This window comes from Myotis yumanensis, unplaced genomic scaffold (genome assembly GCF_028538775.1).
Source record: "Myotis yumanensis isolate MYYU_CA2020_CCGP unplaced genomic scaffold, mMyoYum1.0.hap1 SCAF_6, whole genome shotgun sequence".
NCBI lineage: Eukaryota > Metazoa > Chordata > Mammalia > Chiroptera > Vespertilionidae > Myotis > Myotis yumanensis.
In genome coordinates this window covers 3349446-3372747 of record NW_027223757.1, presented here as the reverse complement: position 1 = coordinate 3372747, position 23302 = coordinate 3349446, and the positions used below count along the sequence as shown (strand labels likewise).

At 51.1% G+C, this 23302-nt stretch overlaps 1 long non-coding RNA gene across 1 annotated transcript; it reads left to right on the top strand.

Moving 5' to 3' along the window:
- Window positions 1–167: 167 nt before the first annotated feature.
- On the top strand, window positions 168–23028 carry LOC139012992 (uncharacterized). Its single transcript, XR_011471911.1, has 3 exons — window positions 168–417; window positions 3424–3497; window positions 22540–23028. It is a non-coding gene; the product is annotated as an uncharacterized lncRNA (long non-coding RNA).
- Window positions 23029–23302: the final 274 nt, after the last annotated feature.

Genomic DNA, 23302 nt, shown 5'->3' with positions numbered 1-23302 from the left:
AACATGTTTGAACCTGCAATAGATGCTGGGAAATGACGCAAGCAGCCCCGCCCCCTCGGCCCAGACGCCTCTGCTCCCCGGGCCTCGCCCGCCCCGTCCATCCTCTCTCCCTTGGCCTGTTTCCTTCCCTCTCCTTCCATTCTCTTTCTTTTGTGTGAAGCAGTAAATCCCCGTAACAGCGGACGTGCTGAGAGCGTCCCCGCCAGGCCCTCTGCGGAGTGATGCGGGCGCAGTGCCACTCACCTTCAAGCTGGCGGCATCGTCCCCTTCCCCACTCGGTCAGGCTAACGGGCTTGCACTTCCCCAGGGGGACCAGCTCAGACAAGGGCGAGGCTCTCAGACACGACTTCTTAGGCCTCAGATTGCGGCCGTACCTCGGCATGGTCATCAGCATCCTCCTGGTGAAGAGATTGTCAGGTAAGGTGTTTTATTATTAATATTCCTGTATGCCCAGTAGACGCACGTGTCCTCCAGCATTAGAAATGATGTTAGGAAAATAGCGATCTTTTCTCCAAATGAAGTCGCAATGCATTAGATCAGTGGTTCTCAACCTTCTGGCCCTTTAAATACAGTTCTTTATGTTGTGACCCAACCATAAAATTATTTTCGTTGCTACTTCATAACTTCAATGAAAAATTATTTTCATTGCTACTGTTATGAATCGTAATGTAAATATCTGATATGCAGGATGGTCTTAAGCGACCCCTGTGAAAGGGTCGTTTGACCGCCAAAGGGTCGCGACCCACAGGTTGAGAACTGCTGCATTAGATTCTCATCCTCAAGAAATGAACCAAAGTTATGTTTAAGAGTCTGTCTTGCCCAGCCAGCTGGTTCAGTGGTTGAGCATCGCCCTAGGAGCCAGGAGGTCATGGTTCGATTCCTGGTCAGGACACATGCCTGGGTTGCGGGCTCAATCCCCAGTGGGGGTCGTGCAAGAGGCAACTGATCAATGATTCTCTCTCATCATGGATGTTTCTCTCTCTCCCTCTCCCTTCCTCTCTGAAATCAATAACAACACTTGTTTTAAGAAAAGCCTGTTTTGTTTTAATTGTGAGTTCCCCAGCTTGGGGCTAGCATGAGTAAGGAAGAGCATGCTTCAAAATTCCTATGTCAGTGCCCCCAAAATCAGCTAAACTGACCCCATTTTAAATGTGAAGTAAGAACAAGAAACTGCTTTCTTCCGACGACGCAATTCCTCTCTGTAAATTACCCCAGGATGCGCAGACACGGGACCCTGGATTGAGGGGGCTTTACCAAGGCCCCGCATCTGCACCTCACAGAGGAATCGTTGCAGGAACAAGGCTGGGAGCCAGAGGGTGACGGCTGTGAGGGGCCGGGTGACCTGGGGGTGCTCCCTGATTTTCTGCTCCACCCCAGCCTTTCTTCTCGCCTCCAACCCCCCCTCCTTCCCCTGGGGCCCCATTTACTAAAGAGCCGCAGGCGGAAGCGAGCTTCGAAGTCAGCGCGGGACAAACGTCATCCTTAGAACATCAGAAGTGTCCTTCGGGGGCTCCGTTGGTGTGTTTGAGAAAGGGGGGGGTGGCATTTATTTCCATTTGAACTGTCTCAGTACCGCCTGGTGGAGAAGGCAGGTCAGGAACAATGTCCTTGGAATTCTACACCCACACAAATGCCCTTGTCTTTTCATGTGGGCGGTGGCGGTGTGCCTTTTGCTCCCTTGCCTCCCGGAAGCTTCTAGAATACACTTGATTCTACAGATGTCCTTTGTGTAAATGAGGCTGCCCTCCTGTGGCGACTTCGTCATCTTCCTCAGAGATCGGGTCATGAGAGCTCAGGCACACGGAGCAGAGCTTGCACGGTGCCGGCCAGGTCTGCGGGGTGCGGGGAGGCGGGCGAAGAGGAGGGTCCCTCCGGCAGAGACGAGGTGGGTGCAGGGTGCTCGCAGAGCAATGAACCATTCTGGCTGGTGCATAGGCACCCTTTTATTTTTTTATTGTTATTGATTTCAGAGAGGAAGGGAGAGGGGAGAGAGAGATAAACATCAATGATGAGAGAGAATCATTGATTAGCTGCCTCCTGCACACCCCACACTGGGGATCGAGCCTGCAACCTGGGCATGTGCCCTGACTGTCGACGCTCAATCACTCAGCCATGCCGCCCGGGCCCTACCTGGGCACTCTCGGGGGTGATGGGTAGTGGTTTTGCCCAAGGCTGTAAAGACGATTAACTCAAAATATGTTATTTTCTACTGGGAAGAATGGCGGAAACTGAAGAGAGAGATCACCTCTGTATACGACAGCAGGCTGAATCAATGCTGAGATGGGTATTCTTACTGAATTCAATTCATTAAGTGTGTATTGGCCACCCAGTAGGATTATATAAAAGGTGCACCTCCCAGTCTCTGCCCTCCCCGGCCTCCGGGGGTTTGTACAGAGGATCGCGGAGACCGTGGCCGGGACAGCGCAGTAAAATTAGATGGAAGACGAGTCTTACTTCCTTCACTCTGCCCAGCATGGGGCCCGCACCCCAGACCCACTCAGGTTTTCTTTCCCTCCCTCCAGCATTACATGGGAGCTCCTGGCAAGTCCCTGTAACATGGGAAAGTCATGGACCCAAAGAGAGGTCCAGGTCTCCGGAGTGTGAGGTGCAGCGCCCCCTTCAGGCCCCTGCGCCTGACGTGGAAGCTGCTCTCACAGGGCGTGGACTCTGCTGCCGGCCTGACCCCTGGACCTGCCACCATCCCCGCCCCCCCCACCCCCCCCCCCGGCACCTTCCTCCCACCCCAGGGTCTGCCGCCTGGAAACCATCATTCTCAGTGGCTCATTCTTGAGCGTGAACGTTTCTGAATCTGCCCAACAAGACCACGTCATTGGAAAACGAAAGCAGCGAAGAGTTACCTGTCCGGGGTGCAAGCAGTCTGTCTTCACTGCTGCGGGTTCCTGGCAGGGTTCCCTTGCCCGAGGGGCCCCTCTGCAGGCGGCTTTCACTGTGTTCGCTTGTTAGAGCATCACCAGGGAAATACGGTCTCGTTACCCTGAAGGCGGCTTTCCCTTCCCTCCACCTTCCCCTCGCGTTTGCTGGCCTTTGTTTCACAGGCTCTGGGCCCTGGGATGACATGCTTATCAGCCCCCAGCTCCCTAAAGCCCTCGCCCATAGCCCAGCCGCTCAGTCAGACGGGGGTGACGGGTGAGGAGGTCGCTGCTCAGCAGGGGGTCATTTTCTTAACCGAGTGTTGCTTGCGGAAATGGAGACATTCGTTTTTGAAAAACAGGCAGTCTTCATTGGACGTCTCCTCATCAGGTGTGTCCTAAGCTTCAGGAAAATATTAGGAGAGAAGCTGAACTTCTGAGTCAGCACTGGGATTCGCCAGAGATCGGGCTGAGGTCCGACCCTCTGTGCATAAATCCCACGGAGGAACCACACCGTCCTCCCCCCTGACATTGTCCTTCTGCACCTGATTAGGACAAATGCCTTCCCCGCCGTCCCTGGGGGAGGCAGGACGGGCAGAGAGCACTGCAGTCTTCCAAGAAGGAATGGTGAGTGCACGGGAAACGGAGGGTGGGGGTGGGAGGGGGTGTCCTCAGTGAGGCCTGCGGACCAGGTGGTCGCGTCGTCGTCCCAACGGCCGCTTCTGGTGCTGACAGTGAACGTTAAGTTCACTACGATGCTCCTTTGGGCTGGGTGGCTGGCTCCTGGGCTCACCAGGGATGGGGACTTCTCAGTGCTATGTTTGTAACTTCCTGTGTGCTTATAATTATTCCAAGATGGAAAGTAAAACTATATGTGTCCATGTCTGTATATATTTGGATATATGTATATATTTGGATATGTGTGTTTGTATTTGGGTGTGGGCTTATATACTTGGCAATGTGTACAGAGCGGGGCGAAAAAAGGTTCACAGTTGTGAATATGCAAAGCTGAGTTTATTCTCGTATTAGTACCTATTAATTATTGCATTATTTTTCATACAAACAACTGTAAATGTATTTTTGCCCCACCCTGAATATATTGGGCTACATATGTATATATTTGGCTATAAATGTATATATTTGGATATACATTTGGCTCTACACGTATATATTTGGATGCATGTGTATATTTGGACAGGTGTGTATATATTGCGATAGCTGTGTATATGTTTGGACGCGTATGCATACATTTGGTATGTTTATGGACTTGGATCTGTGCACAGATATTTGGATCTATGCGTACATCCTCAGGAGGAGCCAGGATGCTGTAAGTGCTTCCATGACATAAAGAGAACCCCCAGGACAGCAGCCTGCCGGGGAGAGTCTGACCCTGCAGCATTTCCAGGTCGAAGCGGTACGGGCCTTGGCGGGTTCAGCCAGTGGGGAAGGGGAGAGGGTGGGGAGGCCGGACGACTCCACGCAGCCTGGCCGTCGTCAGCCCAGAGGCTGGAGGGGCCAGGCCCTTGCGGCCTCCTGGGCGCTCAGGGGAGACCCCCCTCCCTGCCCACGGATACAGCCCCAGCCAACAGAGGCCCTGCATCACCCCTGAACCCCAACTCCTGGCCCAGGTGTGGAGGTCCCAAGTGAAGTGTGGGGTGGAGGGCAGGAAGCAAGCATGGCTGTGCGCTGGCTCCTTCCCACCTGCTGAGTGCTGGGCTGGCAGAGGGGCACGACCTCATCCATCCTCAGGGAGCTTTCGCGGGCGTGGGCAGTGTGGGCTCAGGTGGGCTAGGAACTCGCAGGCCAGGAGGTGGCGGGATGCGCAGAGGGACCCCGCGAGCAGGGTGCGGGACACGCTGCCCAGGGGAGCTGACATGGGTGGAGGCGAGACCAGCAGGAAGGATGAAAAGCAGAAGCAAATTCCAGCAGGAATGAACTCCCCCAGTCCCGGATGCAAGCCCTGAATTTGGGGATGGAGTCGCTGAAGGTGCCGCATTTGCTGGTGGACATCCAGTAGACAGTGGAGCACAGAGGAGGGAACGGTTCTGTTGGGGGACATGTTAAGTGTGGGAACCTGTGGACGCCCAAGTGGAAATTTCTAGAAGGCAATTGGATATTTGGGTCTCCAGCAAGCATAGGCCCGAGAAGAAGGTGCTAGTATCACCCTCGTAATTTACTGATGAAGAACCAGGGAGAGGGAGAGAGAGACAGGAGCATCAATGATGAGAGGGAATCATTGATTGGTGCCTCCTGCATGCCCCCCACTGGGGATCAAGCCTGCAACCCCCGCTTGTGCCCTGACCAGGAATCTAACCGTGACCTCCTGGTTCATAGGTGACGCTCAACCACTGAGCCACGCTGGTCGGGTCCTTTCCTGTCTTAACACCTTTTGGATGGAGGCTGTGGAGACAGGACAGGCTCAGTCAGGAAGAGATGGTCAGGCTGTTAGGGCTGGTGTTTTTACCGGAGAAATCAGACACGGGAAAGCCGATGTAACAGGCTCTGCCTCCGTCACATGCCCATCTGACACTGTCGCCTCCCTTCTCGGGTTTGCCTCGTTTTATGTGGTAGCCGTGTCCTTAGAAGGCTGAGCAAAACAGTATTTGTTTACTGGATCTGATTTAAAAGTCAAAAAGTAGCTTAGCATAGGAATCATCGATCCCGGTAAAGGGCCTTATCTGTTCTCAAATATGGATATTCATATGCGCGTCTGCTTCATGTGACATAGAAACACAGAGGAGATGGTCTTTCCACTGGTTTTGAGAACTGTGAGCTGGTTACTGCATAGTTACATGGGGGAGGGGTTCCTCATTTCCTTTTAAATCCCTCTCCCCTCATTTACAGAGGAAATGAAGGAGGAAATGTTTCACTTAGATGAGTTTAATATTTATCCTCCGCTCTTCTGGAGTTCAGCTTCAGTGAATTAATGTAGTGAGTAGAATGAAATTAATACTCTCCAGCAAGCCAAGGTGCTTACTCACTGGGAAGCATGCCAGTTCCTAGTGGTATCCGCCTGGTACCCGGGCCCGTAGCTGTCTGAGCATCTGCATCCACGGAGAGAGGCGTCTCCAGAAGGAAAGGCTGAGGGACACATCGCACCGAGCTGATACTTTTACGGAGCATCACTAGGACCCTTCTTAATTAAAAGATGGGTGATGTCATGTGTGAAATAAACAAGAATAAAAATAGTGCGTGTTTTTGTGGTTACATAAGCACACACAGAAAACCTGGAAGCTGCCATCCATGCTGACAGCTGGCTCACCCCAAGAAGGAGGACTCCCCAACACAGCTCCTTAAGGAACACATTTTTTGAATTATTTTTTTTTTATTTTTAAATTTTTTTCTTTTTCTTTTTTTTAAAATAAATTTTATGGATTTTTTTGCAGAGAGAAAGGGAGAGGGATAGAGAGTTAGAAACATCGATGAGAGAAAAACATTGATCAGCTGCCTCCTGTACACCTCCTACTGGGGATGTGCCTGCAACCCAAGGTACATGCCCTTGACCAGAATCGAACCTGGGATCCTTCAGTCCACAGGACAATGCTCTATCCACCGAGCCAAACCGGTCAGGGCAAAATATTTTATTTTTCAGTTATAGTTGACATACAATATTATATTAGTTTCAGGTGTACAGCACAGTGATTCAGCATTTATATAACTTATGAGGTGATCATCCTGACTAGTACCCGCCTGGCAGCATACGTAAGTTTACAATATTGTTGACTATATCCCTAGGCTGTACTGTACTCCCCAGGACTATTTTGTGACTACAATTAGTACTTCTTAATCCCTTCACCGTTTCACCCATCCCCCTCCCATTTGGCAACCGTCAATTTGTCTTCTGTATTTATGAGTTTGTTTCTGTTTTGTTTGTTTATTTATTTTGATTTTTAGATTCCACATATAAGAGAAATCATATGGTATTTTTTTTCTCTGTCTGACTTATGTCACTTAGCCTAATATTCTCTAGACCCATCCATGGTGTCTCAAATGGCAAGATTTTGTTCTTTTTTATGGCCAAGTAATATTCCATTGACTATATGTGCTGCTTCCTTATGCATTCATCTATCAATGGACACTTAAGTTGCTTCATATCTTGGCTATTGCAAGTAATGCTGCAATAAACCTAAGGGTGCATAGAACTTTTTGAAGTACTCTTTTGGGTTTCTTCAGATAAATACTCAAAACTGGAATCATATGGTAGTTCTATTTTTAATTTTGTGTGCCACAGTGGCTGCACCAGTCTGCATTCCTACCGACAGTGCATGAGGGTTCCCTTTTCTCCACGTCCTTGCCAGCACATGTTTGTTGATTTGTTAATGATAGCCATTCTGACAGGAGTGAGGTGATAGCTCATTGTGGTTTTAATTTGCATCTCCCTGATGATTGGTGACCTTGAGCATCTTTTCGTATGTCTATTGGCCACCTGTACACCTTTTTCAGAGACATGTCTATTTGGGTCTTCTGTCCATTTTTTAATCAGATTGTTTATTTTTTGGGTGTTAAGTTGTATGAGTTTCTTGCCCTAGCTGGTTTAGCTCAGTGAATAGAGTGTCGGCCTGCAGACTGAAGGGTCCTGGGATCGATTCTGGCCAAGGGCCCAGGTTGCAGGCTCGATCCCCAGTAGGGGGTATGCAGGAGGCAGCCGATTAATGATTCTCTCTCATCATTGATGTTTCTGTTTCTCTCTCCTTCTCCCTTCCTCTCTGAAATCAATAAAAAAATATTTTTTAAAAATTGTATGAATTTCTTACATGTTTTGGATTGTAACCCCTTATCAGGTGTATCATTGGTGAATATCTGCTTCCTTTCACTGTTGTCTTTTTGTTTTGTGGATGTTGGGTTTGGGGTTTTTTTGCTGTGCAAAACCATTTTAGTTTGATGAACTAGAAGTTCCATGTGCTTACATTTTCTTTCTTTAGGGACTGGTTTTGTTGGGTGGTTTTTGTGGGCGTGAGCCAGCTTGGGGGGGCGTCCTGTGTGATGGTTGATGGGACTTGGTCGCCATGGGCCACAGGACTGAAAGCATCGGGCACTTTGGGGTGAATGTCTCAAGCCTGTCACCAAGGCTTTCTGGTAGCAATTCTATTAGAAAAACCATGAAATGATATCACCTGAATTGGACCACCCCTGCACCTGTCGAGTTAACCGTTTTATAGCCAGCTCTTAAAGCGGAAAAGGGACCTAAACTTGGTCAGCGCACTGGGTGGGTGTGCACCCTCATTTTCATCTACCTCTTTTTGCTTGTTTCTCTTTGATTTGGCATCTAACGTATTTCTAAAATCATTTGTCTTATTGTGTGTAGTAGCCAGCACTCGGCCCCTAACCATGTCAGACAGGAGTTCTGAGGGGCTGACTCAGATCTTGCTAAACCCCCTTTTCCCGGTCATCCTCATTCCCCTCAGCCTCCTCTTCATCTCTGGTGGCCTCCTCTCTGCGGCATAGCTTCAGAAAATGCCCCTTAGAACGAGAAGATGTAACAATCACAGCAGTTCATCTCTCCCTTTCCTGTTCCTTTTTTAGGAAATCTGCCCACTTGTTTTCTTTAAACTTATCTGAGTGATTGCTTTGTCCCTACCCATCCCCACCCCCAGAACATCCTAGCTTGTTGGCTTTATTTTTCTTTTATCAAAACACCTTGAGCTGTTCCAGGGTGAGTCACTATTTAGATACGATTTACGATGCCTTTACCCTCGCCGGGCTGCTTCTCCAGGCGGCTTTCCGCAGTCACTCCATCAAGATGTTCTTTCGGTGTGCGCTCAGAACCGGCTCCTGCTCTTTGTTGATATGTTTGGACTGCCTCTATTTGGACACATGTCCTCTTCCCCTGTCTCATTAAAAGGAGGTTTTGCTACTAAATAAAGACTTCAGAATGCAATCGACAATAAGTTGGTCTTCCCTATTTCGGGAAGAAAATTGAGGACAGCCAATTGTCTGACGCTGACTAGGAGACGCCACTAGGGAGCGGTTTTACCTGGACGTTCTTTTGCAGATACGTGGGAAAACTGACCATCGGGTGTGTCGGTTTCTGTGTTCCCTTGTTCTCATTACATTAAACATATGGGACAATTTTATGCCCTTTAGCTATTTTTGGGTTTGTTGTTTTTTTTGGTTGTTTTTTTTTTTTTTCAAGAAAAATACTGCCCTGACCGGTTTGGCTCAGTGGATAGAGCGTTGGCCTGCACACTGAAGGGTCCCAGGTTCAATTCCGGTCAAGGGCATGTACCTTGGTTGCGGGTGCATCCCCAGTAGGGGGTGTGCAGGAGGCAGCTGATCAATGTTTCTAACTCTCTATCCCTCTCCCTTCCTCTCTGTAAAAAAATCAATAAAATATATTTTTAAAAATACTAACAAAAATCACACAAATATAAAACATTTTTTTGCCATTTAATGATCTTAGGCAAATTAACCAACAAATAAGCTCATTAAAGCTCAAATGATACTGAAAATACCTCTTTACCCATTCATCTCATCACACTGCTGAAACACATACACGTATCTGGGTTTTTCCTCCTTTCCCCTAAAGCAAAAGGCCCACCCACCACAGAGTGAAGCCCCAGCCAGGCAGAAACACAACAGCAAGGAAAGATCTAGAAGCATAGAGTGAGACTTAACAGAGCACAAGATAATCAGAAACATACTGAGGTGTCACAGGACATTTTAAAATGCTTTTAATTCTAGACACATAAGGTCAGACTCACGTTGCTTAATTACATATTGTATACTTTTTGAAGTTTTGCATCCATGACACAAAACCAATATCTATTAGTCCAATTTTTGAAAGCATTTCAACAAATATTTAGCTTTTAGTTTTTGTGGAAGTTCATCAAAGGTTTCTTGTCAAGTTTTTTTTTAATTTTTTAGTCGAAGTTACCATTTTCCAACCATGTGGTGCAACACACAGGCACGGGTGGGCAAGGGCGCAAACACACGAACACACGCTCAAACACAGGCCTCAGTGTCCTGGGCAGAGAGCTTTCCCACCGAAGACCTAGTTACAGATGAGCTCCGCACCAGACTCTACTGTTTTGCTTTTTAAGCTGAAGAGCGATATCTCGTCTACAAATGTTTTTTATCATATGGCTGAGCCTTCCTGGGCCCAAGCCAGTGTGGCTGAGCCCCTTCCCTGCTTTTTTCCCCCTCAAGGTTACAGCAAGGACAAAGAGCAGATCCAATCTGTTACATAAAGGATGTCCTTAGAGACGCTGAAGTACTTCTAATTAGCAAGTGCTTTGCTGCTTTGCCCTTCAGGTAACAATTCATCACAATCTGACAAGACGCACTTTTAAAATTGGGGTTTAAGAAGGAAGTAGAAATAGCTCTGGGCAGAAAGGAGGGCTGGAAGTATAGAATGTGTCGCGATGTGATATTTCATCCCACACCCATATCCTATCTAATAATAGTCAAACATGGTAATTGACCATACCTTCGCTATGCCTCCCATTGGCTAATCAGGGTGATATGCAAATTAACCGCCAACAAAGATGGAGGTTAATTTGCATACGTAGGTTCCAAGCGGTGGAGTGAAGCCTGATGACCCAGGCCGGTGGAGCAGCGAGGCCTGATGTTTCCGGGGCCAGCTCCGGCCAGAACTTGGCCAGAGCGAAGGCCTGGGCCCCGGGCGCCAGAGGCAAACCAGTGCCAGCAGCCAGGGGAAAGGAAGGCCTATTGCACGAATCTCTTCCTGCAACAGGCCTCTAGTTATAAATAAACACGACCAACCTGTGCCGAGGCTGAGCCTGTGTGTCCCGTTAAGAGAAGTGGTGTAGCCCTACCAGTTTGGCTCAGTGGATAGAGCATCGGCCTACGGACTAAAGGGTCCGGGGTCTGATTCCGGTCAAGGGCACGTACCTCGGTTGCAGGCTCCTCCCCGGCCCGGGCCCAGGTCAGGGCTCGTGAAGGAGGCAACCAGTCGATGTGTTTCTCTCACATCAGTGTTTCTCTCTGTCTTTCCCTCTCTCTTCCACTCGCCCTAAAAATCAATGGGAAAATATCCTCGGGTGAGCATTAACAAGAACAACAAGAGAAGGGGTGTATGTGTTTGCGTTACAAGGATGGCTAGTAGTTTTCATGACAAAAGGCTGACTTTCCTACCCCTGCCCCCCCCCCCCCCCCCCCCCGCCAATAACCTCACAAACTTCTACACTGTGAGCACATAGCTTACAACTTGCATGGGGCTGGGGGAGTTGATTTTCATTTGTAAACGTTGTTGGTGATCCACAGGTAGTTTGCACTCTCAGGTAACATTGTAAAACCTGGCCCGCCCCTGCTTTCTAGCCAAACACTTCTTGAGGTTTCTCTCCTTGCACACCCTCCTTGGGTTTCCCAGGAGTGTTTACAAAATGGTAGCTAATTCTGAAGGGAGGCAGATCTTCTGGGAGAGAGGAGCTCCTGTTACGACATGTGAAGGTGAACGCGTGTCATTTTGGTCATCGACTCTTCTGGAGGGTGACTCACCTCTGGGGTGTCCTTCCTGGGACCTGGCCAGGGCCCGGTCTCCCACCCGCGTCTCATCTCCGGCTCTTCTGCCAACAAGCTGGGCTCCGACTCGGGCTGGGCCGTCGATTGTGTGGCACTTAACATAGTTTGCCAAGCAGGGATGGGTCTTGCGTCTCTTCAGTAATGAAGGGCAGTGGGAACCAGGGGATTGGAGCTCAGAGGCAATGTTAGGTGCTGTTATCTGTCGAGCCCACACTGTCCCCTCAGGAAGCTGCAATCCATTGTCCCGTTGTTTTCCTGCCCGTTGTTTTCCTTCCACGTGGGATAACGTCACTGTCCATCGATGGGCTGAGCGTTACCCACGCGGACTGTCTGCGATGACGGTCCTCTCACTGAGCACACACGCAGTGGTGCCCATCGCGTGTCAGGGCTGTGCTGGGAGCGGGCGTGCACAGTGAGCGAGGCATCCGGTCCTCTCTGAGGGCACAGGCCAGAGAGCCCTGGAGCCTTCGGCCGGGATCGTGATTCAAGGTGGACATGTAGCTCAGTGCACCCAGGTGGCGTGAGGACGCAGGAGCCTCCTAACTCAGTGCCATGAGGGAGGGGGCCAGGTTTCCTAAGGGAGGGGCCGAACTGAGTGAAAGAGGGTGAGCACCTGCCAACCACAGTGGAGGGAAGGGCGTGTGTGGGAGGTGGTGTGCTCGGTGGAGAAGGCGCTGAGCTCTGAAGGAGAGTGAACCCGCCTGAGGGGGCGCTGGGCGTCCCTGAGTCATGGCGGGGGTCCTCCGTCTCGGGCTGCAGTGCTTGCCAGAAAGGGGAGTCGGCTCAAGGGACGTCAGTACCCCACGTGCTGAGCCTGGGCCGACTCCCCGGGGGGCTCCGGGAGCTGCCCTCCGTCCGTCCGTGGCCAGGTCCCTCCATCCCTAAAGAGCCTGCATTGGTTCGGCTTCTAACCGGTTCCCTCTCCTTGCAAAGCATCATCATGCTCCATGGAAAAGAGTGCGAGCTCAGGCCATCTTTGTCCGGACGAAGTCTGAAGGCACATTCCTTGAACTTGGGGGATGTTCACCAGACACAGCCCCTTCCTCGCGGTGCCTGTGTGTAACTGGCAAACACCACGAGGCTGCGACCTTCTCTCCTTCAAGATTTTTCTCGACTCTCACCAGCTCAGTGAGACTGCCCTTGGCCACTCAACCTAAAATCACACTGTGCAGCCCACCTGCACACCTCCTCCTCCCCCCTGCTTATTTCTGGCCTGTACCACCTTCCCACATACCAGATTGATGGATTGATTGATTGATTATGTTTATGTTCCTCATCACTAGAATGGAAGCTAAATAAAGTCAGGATCTTTTTCTTTTCTGTGCTGTTAGTTGCTCTATTTCCAGTGCCTAGCACACAGTAAGAGCTCTAAATAATTGTTGAATTAATGAAGGAATCAATGGAATATTTGTTGAAGGAATGAATGAGTGACTTAATTGGGTGTTTTCCTACTAGTATATAATCTAAATGGAGTTAAGTGTTTCTTTTCTATGACGGTTATACGTCTATGGCAAGGGCAGGGTCTATCAATGTACACATTTTAAACAATTGTCTGTATCCAGCTAAAAAGGACATTCTTTATAGCATGAAGAGTTGCGAGGATGAGCCCAGCCAGCGTGGCTCAATGGTGGAGCGTCGACCTACGACCCAGGAGGTCACGGTTCAATTCCTGATCAGGGCACATGCCCAGGTTGCGGGCTCCATCCCCAGTGTGGGGTGTGCAGGAGGCAGCTGATCAATGATTCTCTCTCATCACTGATGTTTCTATCTCTCCCTCTCCCTTCCTCTCTGAAATCAATAAAAAAATTTTAAGAAATAAGAAGAGTTGTGAGGACAAGACCTCACCTGAGGGAGGCAGAGGAGGGTGTAGAAAGTGAGCTGGGACCAGGGCCCTCCGTGTCTGCCTCAGGCAAAGGTGCTCATGGGCACCTGTGGTTGCTGGAGGGCTTGGGGGTGATGCATACAGGGCACCAGCCTCAGTGGTGACTGCTCCATCGACGGAATGCCCATGAGCTTTGTTATTCTGTGGAGCCGTCCTGGAGGCTGCCTTGGCCGTCCCAGGGAAGTAGGACTTGTCCCCACGACTGAGCAAGCAAGCAAGCCCGCTGACTCCTGCCTGGAGGCCCTCGGTCCCCACGCTCCAGAAGCCCCCGGCAGACCGCCCGGCACCAGAGCCCCGCAGCCCGCGGCTCTTAAGAACAGACGTCAGGAAGGGCAGGTCCCCTCCGCTGCCTGGAGAGCAGCACCTCCCTCCGCCCCCGCTGCACCACTGGCATCTGCACAGCAGCTCCGGCAGAGCATCGCCTCCCCGTCGCCCTGTGAGATAAGCAGGTCATCCCTCCCAGCTGCCACATAACTTGCCGGTGGCGACCAGGTAAGCCCTGCAGGGAAGGGCTCTGTTTACCACGTATGGCCTCATGTGTTTATGCGATGGATGTGCAGCTGCTTGTTATCTGCCAGGCACTGTGCCAGGCCTGGGAACACAGCAAGGTCTCTGTCCTCACGGAACATGCATTCAGGTGGAGGGGGAGGAGGGCGGGGATAAACAAAGGGCAGGTGGACATGCAGTGTGCCCAGCGGAGACCCTACTGTCCAGAAAAGCGAAGCCGCGCAAGGCGCTGGGAGCTGGGGACGGCTCTTTGACATCAGGAATCAGGTGAGGCCTCCCTAAGAAGGTCATGTTTGGGCAGAGACTGAAGCAAGCCTTGTAGATTTCTGCAGAGTGTTGCAAGAGAGGTAGCAGCGATGCAAAGGCCCTGAGGCAGGACCCCGTGGGGCTATTGGGAGCCTGACAAGGAGGTCAGAGTGGCTGGAGCTCAGAGAGCAGGTGGGGGAAGGAAGGGGAGGAGGGGAACAGAGAGAGCTGTGGAGGCGGGGCCCTGACTAACTTTCGAGGCTGTCTTAGGACTTTGCCATGACTCCTGAGCTGGGAGTGTGTTGAGGAGAGGAGTGAACATCTACGCTGTGTTGAGATGACTGCAGGGAGACAGGGGTGTCGGAGAGCAGATCTTGCCACAGACCCTGCTGGGCCGTGTGTTCCATTCTGGGTACATCTTGCAGGTCAAACTGAAGATTGTGCTGAAAGATTGGAAGTGGGTTTGAGGTTGTAGGGGCTGGGGAGGCGGAGAAGCAGATGGAATGCGTGGGGAGTGCCTCCTACGGGCAGATTCCTGCCACTGCCTCGAGGGTTGGCCTCAAGAACACAGAGACAAGCCTGGCCCTTGAGGATCAGTGATTGAGCATCGACCTGTGAACCAGGAGGTCACGATTCGAGTCCTGGTCAGGGCACATGTGGGAAACTGATAAAGGGTTAAGCCTCAGACTGGCCTGCTGGCAAAGTCACAAACAAGTCCTAGCTTAAAGGGCACAGTCCTCTTAGCATAATTAGGCTTGACCTTATAACACTCCCTAGATCTTATCTGGGAATGCTAATGGGATGAGGAAGTGCAGGAAGTGTAACCATGGTCAAAACAAGTGAAACTCACAAGAACTGTGTAACTATGGTAATCACTACCTTGTTTACCTCTCACTATAAAAGCTTGGTGAGGCCTGAGCACAGTGGAAGTCCTTCTCCCTGAGTTGGACTTGCTCGCCTGGTCCCCCATATTCCCAAATTATCTTGTGTCTTTTCTATTTCATTTGTGTGCGGCTCCACTTCCAGACCCTGAACCCTGAACCACGCGGGACGTGGAGGGAAACACTTACGACAGGCACATATCTGGGTTGCGGGCTTGATCCCCAGTGTGGGGTGTGTAGGAGGCAGCCAATCAATAATTCTATCTCATCAACGATGTTTCTATCTCTCCTCCCTTTCCCTTCCTCTCTGAAATCAATAAAAATGTATTTAAAACAAGAACACAGAGACAGGCTTTTCCACACATGCTGTCAAACATTTGACAATGGCAGTCACATCACACCCACCCACATGGACCACCCCTTCTGGTTCTCAGGAAAACAAAACCCTCCTCTTTGAGCATTCTTCCTCTGACTCCGTTTCTCACCTTGCCCTCTGGCGACCCTTTTCTGCATGTGCTGTCACTTACTAAGGTCGCTTTTTCATTCCCAAACGTCTTTGATTTAAGCAGAGCTGTTTATAATGTTTGTTTTCCATTCCATTCACTGCTGGTCTCATCCTGCTGTGTGTGACGCCCTTTTGCCCAGCCCGGCCTGCGCCCTTTCGCAGTCCGGGAGCCCTCGGGGGATGTCCAACTGACGGCTTAGGCCCGCTCCCGCCACCACCGCTGTGCTCGCCAGCCTTGAGCCTGGCTTCTGGCTGAGCGGCGCTCCCCCTGTGGGAGCGCACTGACCACAAGGGGGCAGCTTCTGCATTGAGTGTCTGCCCCCTGGAGGTCAGTGCGCATCATAGCGACCAGTCGTTCAGCCATTCGGTCAATTTGCATATTAGCCTTTTATTATATAGGATTGGCTCAAGCTGCAGCATCACCTCCAATGTCTATGCTTCAGCGCTAGGCCCGCTGCTGTGTGTTTGCCTAGAAGATTTTGCTGAAAGATTGGAAGTGGGTTTGAGGTTGTCCGGGTCCTCAACACGCTCCAGAAATCTACAAGGCTGGGTGACTTGTGGGGTGTGACCAAGGAGACCCCCCCAAGGAAACAGCGTCGCTGACCCAGTAATGGGTGTGCAAGTCTTCGGGCCTCTGCTACTTAAAGGGGGAAGAGGAGGGGACTTTTGATAGCTCTGTCCTCCAAGTTCTGTTTTCTAGGTAGGAAAACGTGCCTCGTCAAAGATTTCCTTCTTTGCCGCCCTCTCCTCCCCCAGCCCCAGGATGCTTCATTGTCCCACGGAAGCAGAGAGGGACATGGGCCTGAGAGTCCTGAGCTTCTGCCAAGAAATGTAGCTGCAGTGACACGTGAGAAGGTGTCCAGGGCAATAGAAAGTTGGCTTTTATTTTATTTTGTTAAAGACTTTTATTTATTTATTTTCTTAAATATATTTTTATTGATTTTAGTGAGGAAGGGAGAGGAAGAGAGAGTTAGAAACCTCAATGATGAGAGAGGATCATTGATCGATCAGCTGCCTCCTGCACACCCCACACTGGGGATGGAGCCCGCCATCTGGGCATGTGCCCTGACCAGGAATTGAACCCTGATCTTCTGGTTCATAGGTCGATGCTCAACCACGGAGCCATGCCGGCCGGGCTACAGTTGGTTTTTATATCACCCATGACCTATGCTTTGTTTGTGCTCAGAACCTATTTCACATGCTAAGCAGGAATACCAGCATCTTACAGCCCCTAGGTGCTGTGTCACAGACCTGTGTGATAACTAATCCTTACATGTGATAGCTGGTCCTGAAGGTGATCACTACCAATTACATGTGACAGCCACACATGCCTGTCATAGCTGGTCATACAGATAAATTAAATCCTCGTCTGTACCCATGGACATGGCTTGTGACAGTCCAGATTCAAACTTTTACGGAGACACTTAAGTATATTAAAGCTTCGGCTTAAATGTACCATTTAACCTACCTGCTTGTTTCCAAAAACACCCTGAGCTGCCAGCATCCCTGGCCTCCCCGCTGCCGTGACGGCAGGACGCCATCCTTCCAGCGAGGGTGCCACCAAGCCCGTCCTAAAACCAGCCTCGGACTCAGGTCACACTGCCACTCTCTGTGTGCATGGGAAGCCCAGCCTAGAACCAGCCAGCGAGGTGCTGCCCGAGCCGATTGTCAAGCATGACTCTAGCACATGCTTTTGCTCCAAGTCATGTGAGTAGGCCTCGAAATTACTAATTCCCACCCGCGTCTGAAATAGCAAAGGTTAGTCCTCGGAGATGGCCGAGCAGAGGAGAAAGGGAGCGCTCGTCTTCCGACCCAGCTGTGTTGTTTTTACAATCTCAGGGCTGGAGGGCGGCAGCCGAATGCATTAACCTCTGTCCTACGAATTCTCTCATTTCTGGGATGCCAACTAGACTCCAGGAATTCGTGCCTATTGTGATGTGCACAGGGCATGCCTACTTTCCTCGGTTGGGTTGACGCAATGGGTAGGGGTTTGAAAGAGTAAAGGTCAAGCCCTGGCCGGTTGGTTCAGTGGATAGAGTGTCAGCCCTTAGACTGAGAGGTCCCGGGTTCGATTCCAGTCAAGGACACATACCTCGGTTGCAGGCTCTGGCTCTGGCCTCAGTCCATCAATGTTTCTCTCTCTGTCTCTCCCCCTCCCTTCCACTCTCTCTAAAAATCAAAGGGAAAAAAATCCTTTTCTACTTAAATCAGAATTAGCTTTCATTGTTGTTCCATCTCCAGCCATTTGTAAGCTGAAACCTGAAACGCTTAGAACAGTGAAGGTAGAATAACATGATGATGTTAGAGGTGATGATTCTTAAGATGATGACATTTCTAACGTGCTATCTGTTCTTCTGCTTCATGTTTGATGTTTACTTTAAAGGTCATTTTGTATCTTCTCTTGCTTCTTTAACCTTGAGAAGGTATTGGGCCAAAAGCAATGCATTTCTACCTTGATCCAACAGGGCCCGTTTTTAGCAGGATAAAAAACGTAATCAGCAGCCGTGTTTTCCCACCCATCTCTACCCAAGAAAACGTTTGTGCACCTGGTAGACTGCACCTCAGGTCCACAATGGGCATTGTGCTTTGCCCATACCCATACCCACTTTGTCCTAAATCCTTAAGGATGGGGTCTCAGTCTTAAAAATATTTTCTTTCTTTCAGAGCTTAACTAGGTGTCTTATTGACATGATTATTTAAACTGATATGTGCATCGTCCTATATAATAAAAGGGTAATATGCAAATTGACCCTAACAGCATAATGACCGGTTGCTATGATACGCACTGACCACTAGGGGCAGATGCTCAACACTAGAGCTGCCCCCTGGTGGTCAGTGCACTCCCACAGGGGGAGCTCCGCTCAACCACAAGCCAGGCTGACGGCTGCAGATGCTGCAGTGGTGGCAGGAGCCTCTCCCGCCTCCATGGCAGTGCTAAGGATGTCCAATTACAGCTTGGGCCTGCTTCCTGTGGGGAGTGGGTGTAAGCCAGTGGTCGGCAAATTCATTAGTCAACAGAGCCAAATATCAACAGTACTTCTTCAAAATAGACTCACCCAGGCCGAAAACCGACTTCTGCACATGGGCCACGAAGTTTCAATTGCACTATATGTGCGCCCGCAAGTGGTATTTTGTGGAAGAGCCACACTCAAGGGGCCAAAGAACCGCATGTGGCTCACGAGCTGCAGTTTGCAGATCACGGGTCTAAGCCATTAGTCAGACATCCCCCAAGGGCTCCCGGACTGCGAGAGGGCGCAGGCGGGGCTGAGGGACCCCTCCCCCCAAGTGCACGAATTTTGTGCACTGAGCCTCTAGTAAGGAAATAAAGACATAAGCTTGTGAGAACACTTTTGAAACAAGTTGCAGTTGGGCCCATACTTTTATTTCCTTGAGCTCAGCTGGTCAGACAATCAGAAGAGGAATTCCAGTCGCCAACTGGCTTGGCCAGTTAGCAGGCTGAATGTTGTTGGCATTGGCAGGAGTCATTTAAATGGTGTATGAAAACAAATTATGTTCAGGGTTGGTCCTTTTCCGAGTAATACGTGTTCACATTGTTACAATCCCAGCGACTTATTTTAATGATTCTATCATGCTGCCAGTCATGTCTGAGCTTTGCTCACCCATATCAATGTGGGTAAGGTCTGGCCCTAAGGAGAGGTCTGCAAGGGACAGCTGGACTTGGTCACTTTCCAGCCGGTAGGTGAGGATGCTGTTAGCACTTACCTCTGTATCAGTGTGTTTTATAGGGGAAGGAATTTGGGAGTCCAGGATGTACCTGGGTTCAAACCCTGGCTCCACCTCTTCCTGGCGTGGTGACCTTCAGTCATATAGAGACATGTCCCCGAGTCTCAGTTCCTACAAATAAAAATGGTTGGTAACACTTATGTTCAGGACACTGTATTTGGAAGGCCTGGATGAAGTAATGCATGTAAAATGCCTACACAGCCCTAACCGGTTTGGCTCAGTGGATAGAGCGTCAGCCTGCAGATGCAAAGGTCTCAGGTTCAATTCCGGTCAAGGGCATGTACCTTGGTTTCGGGCACATACGCAGTAGGGGGTGTGCAGGAGGCAGCTGATCGATGCTACTCTCTCATCGATGTTTCTAATGCTCTATCCCTTTCCCTTCCTCTCTGTAAAAAATCAATAAAATATATTTAAAAAAATAAAAAATAAAATAAAATGCCCACAGAGAGAGGGGCAAAAGTAGGTTTGCCGTGATGAGGACACGAAACAGAGTTTATTCTTGTCTTATTATCTATTAATTATTGCCTATTGTCTATAAGAGCAGCTGTAAGCCTACTTTTGCCCCACCCTGTACAGTGCGTAGTGTAAAGTATCTAATACCTTACTTTCAGCTCTTAATCCAGCTGGGTTTGTTTGTTTTCTTTATTCGCCTTCTTTCTCCACTTCAGACATGATTCCTAGATGTTCCTCAGTTGATTGGCAGGTTATGTAATCTGCCTCTGCTGGGCGGGGCAGACCTGTGTGTCATCCCAGCGCCTCCCGGGAAAACTGCCGACCTGCCAGACAAGTTTGGTGCGGCCTCATCCCACCCCGCCTTCCAAAGCCAGAACCGATGGCACCGGGGCTGGGCATGTGACCCAAAAAAGCAAATCCATAGGTGGCCAGTGGCATAGCCCGTGACACGCTGGACTGGAACAGTGGGAACTGGGGAGCGCTGGGGCAGCAGCCCCAAGGATGCCCTGAATGAGAGTCAGGCCCGAGAAACCCGAGGCCATAGGAGAGACAAGGTGATGCTTCCCGGAGGAAGCCGGCCAGGGGGGCGGTGCAGGGCAGCAGGGAGGGGCACAGCCTGCAAGGAGCCGGGCACCGGTCCCTGCGCCTCCTGTACGGCAGGGCCCAGGTCCTTGCTCTCTGACTGTGCGAAGCCCCTCCCAGGGCTGCTGGGAGAGAGCTGCTCCTGTTCCGCAGCCGAAGAGCTGGGGAGAAAACGGCCTGCCCCAGGCTCACAGAAACCTGGGATCCTCACTGCAAACTGGACTGGCTCGTGCCCGTCTCCTGGGAAGGAACCCCTTCCAATCACTGGCTTTGGGGGGATCGTGAAGGACACGGTAGCATGGAAAGTGAGGTGTCATTTAAAGGTTAGGCTTAACGCTGGGATATTTATAGAATTAGATATAATCTCACATAATGACTAGGGCATTAGAGTGCCAAGCCTCCTCCCACACTGGCTCCTGATCAGTGACCTCCAGTCATGTCCCCACCTGCCTGCCTGTGGTCACAGGAGAGGTACCAAGAACCTGGGCGAGCCCTAGTCGGTTTAGCTCAGCGGTTAGCGCGCCGGCCCCTGGACTGAAGGGTCGCGGGTTCAATTCCAGTCAAGGGCACGTACCTCAGTTGCAGCCTCAATCCCCAGCCCCGGGTCGGGGCACAACCAGTTGATGTGTTTCTCTCTGTCTCTCCCCCTCCCTTCCACTCACGCTAAAAATCAATGGAAAAAAATATCCTCTGGTGAGGATTAACAAATAAACTAACAAACAAATAATAAGAGTGGCGATTATGAAAAAAAAACCACAAAACACCTGGTGGGCTGAGGACGCTGCCTGAGTGAGGCGTGGTGGCCTCCATGGCAACGAGTCTCATTACTTCACCATCAAAGTCTGTGTCATTCCAGGTGTTGGGGGGAAAGTGAAAGAACAGCACCAAACACAGCAGCGCCCTCGCCCCGCAGGCGGGCTCGCAGCCGTGTGTCCAGCTCGATGAGACGCAGCGACAGCCCCTGCCGAGCAGTGGACAGCCGCTGCGCACTCGCATGCTGCGACTCTGGAAGCCGCTGGCGCCGCTCAGCTGATGGCTGAGTGTCGGTGTGTGCTGAGGCAGAGAGACTGGCCCGGGCCCTCTCGTGGGCACAGTGCCTTCTGCACAGCTCGCAGGGACACGCGTGACGCCTGCAAAGGGCGGGTGGGCACGGGCCGGGGCGGTCAGCGTGGCCACATTCGTGGGCCCACTCAGAGTTCTAAGTGCTTCGACCCATTTTCTCTAACTTCTTAGATCCAATGAGTCTCAGCGGGATGTGTTTCTTTGGCACCTGCTGTACAAGACCCAGTGGAGAATGTTCGATGACTGTGATATTTTTCTTGACTTTGCGTTCCTTCCGTTGCGACGGACAGAGACTTCTGTCTTTTCCGCTTAGGAATCCCCAGCTCCGTGGGCGGGGAGGGACGGGACTGTCACTGGCTCATAGAAGGAGCCGGAAGTACAGCTGCTACTGACTCAGTGACTTCCTGGTGAGTGCTGTCCAGCAGAGATGTGACCCTTGTAATGGGCTTTACGCACCTGACGCAGGGAGCACGGAGGAGGTGCATGGACTCACCCCGAGCTCACCTGCTGAACCCGATGCTGATTAGCTGCACCTCCCCGAGGGGCCTGGCCTCCGCGCCCCAGTCCCAGCCGGTGCAGTGGGAGCGAGGACACTGCCCCGCAAGCCTCTTCGAAGGCTCCCAGGGGGGCGTGTGCGTGAGCCCCTGCGCAGTGGCCCGAGTCCTCATCGCTGGCACCCTAGGAGCTAACGGGTTGGGCGCGAAGGCTGTGGAATCAGACCTCGGCTCTGGCCTCAGTCCTGCCGTCGTCTTGCTGTGGGATGCTCGTGAATCGTGGGGCCCTCGGCCCGGTACTCAGTGCGTAACGGCTTTGTTATCACCATTATTATTGCCATTACTGTTGTTGACAACAAAAGGCAGTTGCCGTGATGGGTGTTGTTACTATCAACTTACTTCTCTAGAAAGACATACAAACAGAGATACTCGAACCCATTGAGAAGGAAGAGAAATACATTGTAGAGGAAGGCAGGAGGAGTCGAGGTGAGACCATTTCTGTGATGGCGCACCAAATTTAGCTTGGGGTTTCCTGGCAACCGGGGCAATAAAAAGAAACAACAGTTTATGTCATTGTTGCTCCCAGTTCTAATTAGCCGGCGAGAGCTGTGCTGTCCAGCGTGGTCACCGGGAGTCACGCGTGGCCGTGGCTGCGTCTGAGGTGGCTCGTGCGGAGGGAGGTGTGCTGGAGGGCGGACGCGCTGGATTGCGAAGGCTCTCTAAAAAAAGAGGAAACTGTCTCATTAGCCTCTACTACCTGTCGATTACATGTTGAAATCATGCTACTTTGCTCATTTGAACTAAATAAAAACAGTTGTTTTCATTTCCAAAGGTTTTCTCCTGACCCAGGAGCCTGGAGACGTGGACCTGCGTTTGCAGGATTCAGAGCCTGACAGGACCGAGGCGCCTTGATTGCTGGTCAGAGACGGGCTCCGGGCGCAGGCGGGGGTCGGTCTCCATGTGAAAACGGATGACCTCTGCCCATAAGCCGGGACCCCAGCTGTGGGTGGCGATCGCTTCTGGGTCATCCCCCCAGCAGTTCCCGGCCTGGTGCCCCCTGAAGCCCAGCCCTGGCTTGACCACTTGACTGGTGATTGAGTCCTTTCCTTGTGCTCGTGCGGAGGAGGATGCAAAAAAATGTGAAACTTGCCCTGACCAGTTTGGCTCGGTGGATAGAGCATCGTCCTGCAGACTGAAGGGTCCCAAGTTCGATTCCAGTCAAGGGCATGTACCTTGGTTGCGTGCACATCCCTTGTGGGGTGTGTGCAGGAGGCAGCTGATCGATGTTTCTCTCTCATCGATGTGCCTAACTCTCTATCCCTCTCCCTTCCGCTCTGTAAAAAAATCAATAAAAATATTTTTTTTAAAAAGTGAAACTTTGCACCACCACTTCACCCCCCCCCGCCTCCCCCTCCCCCCGCAAACCTCCATCCAGCTCGGAACAAAGGAGCACACACGAGATAACCAAGTCAAAAACGAGGGCTCTGTTTGCTCCGGGAAGTGGCCGAGTGGGCAGTGGCTACTGGAGCCCGGGGCCGGAGCGCCGGGCCACCTGGACGCTGAGGACCGGCCTGGAGGAGGTGGGGCTTGGGCTG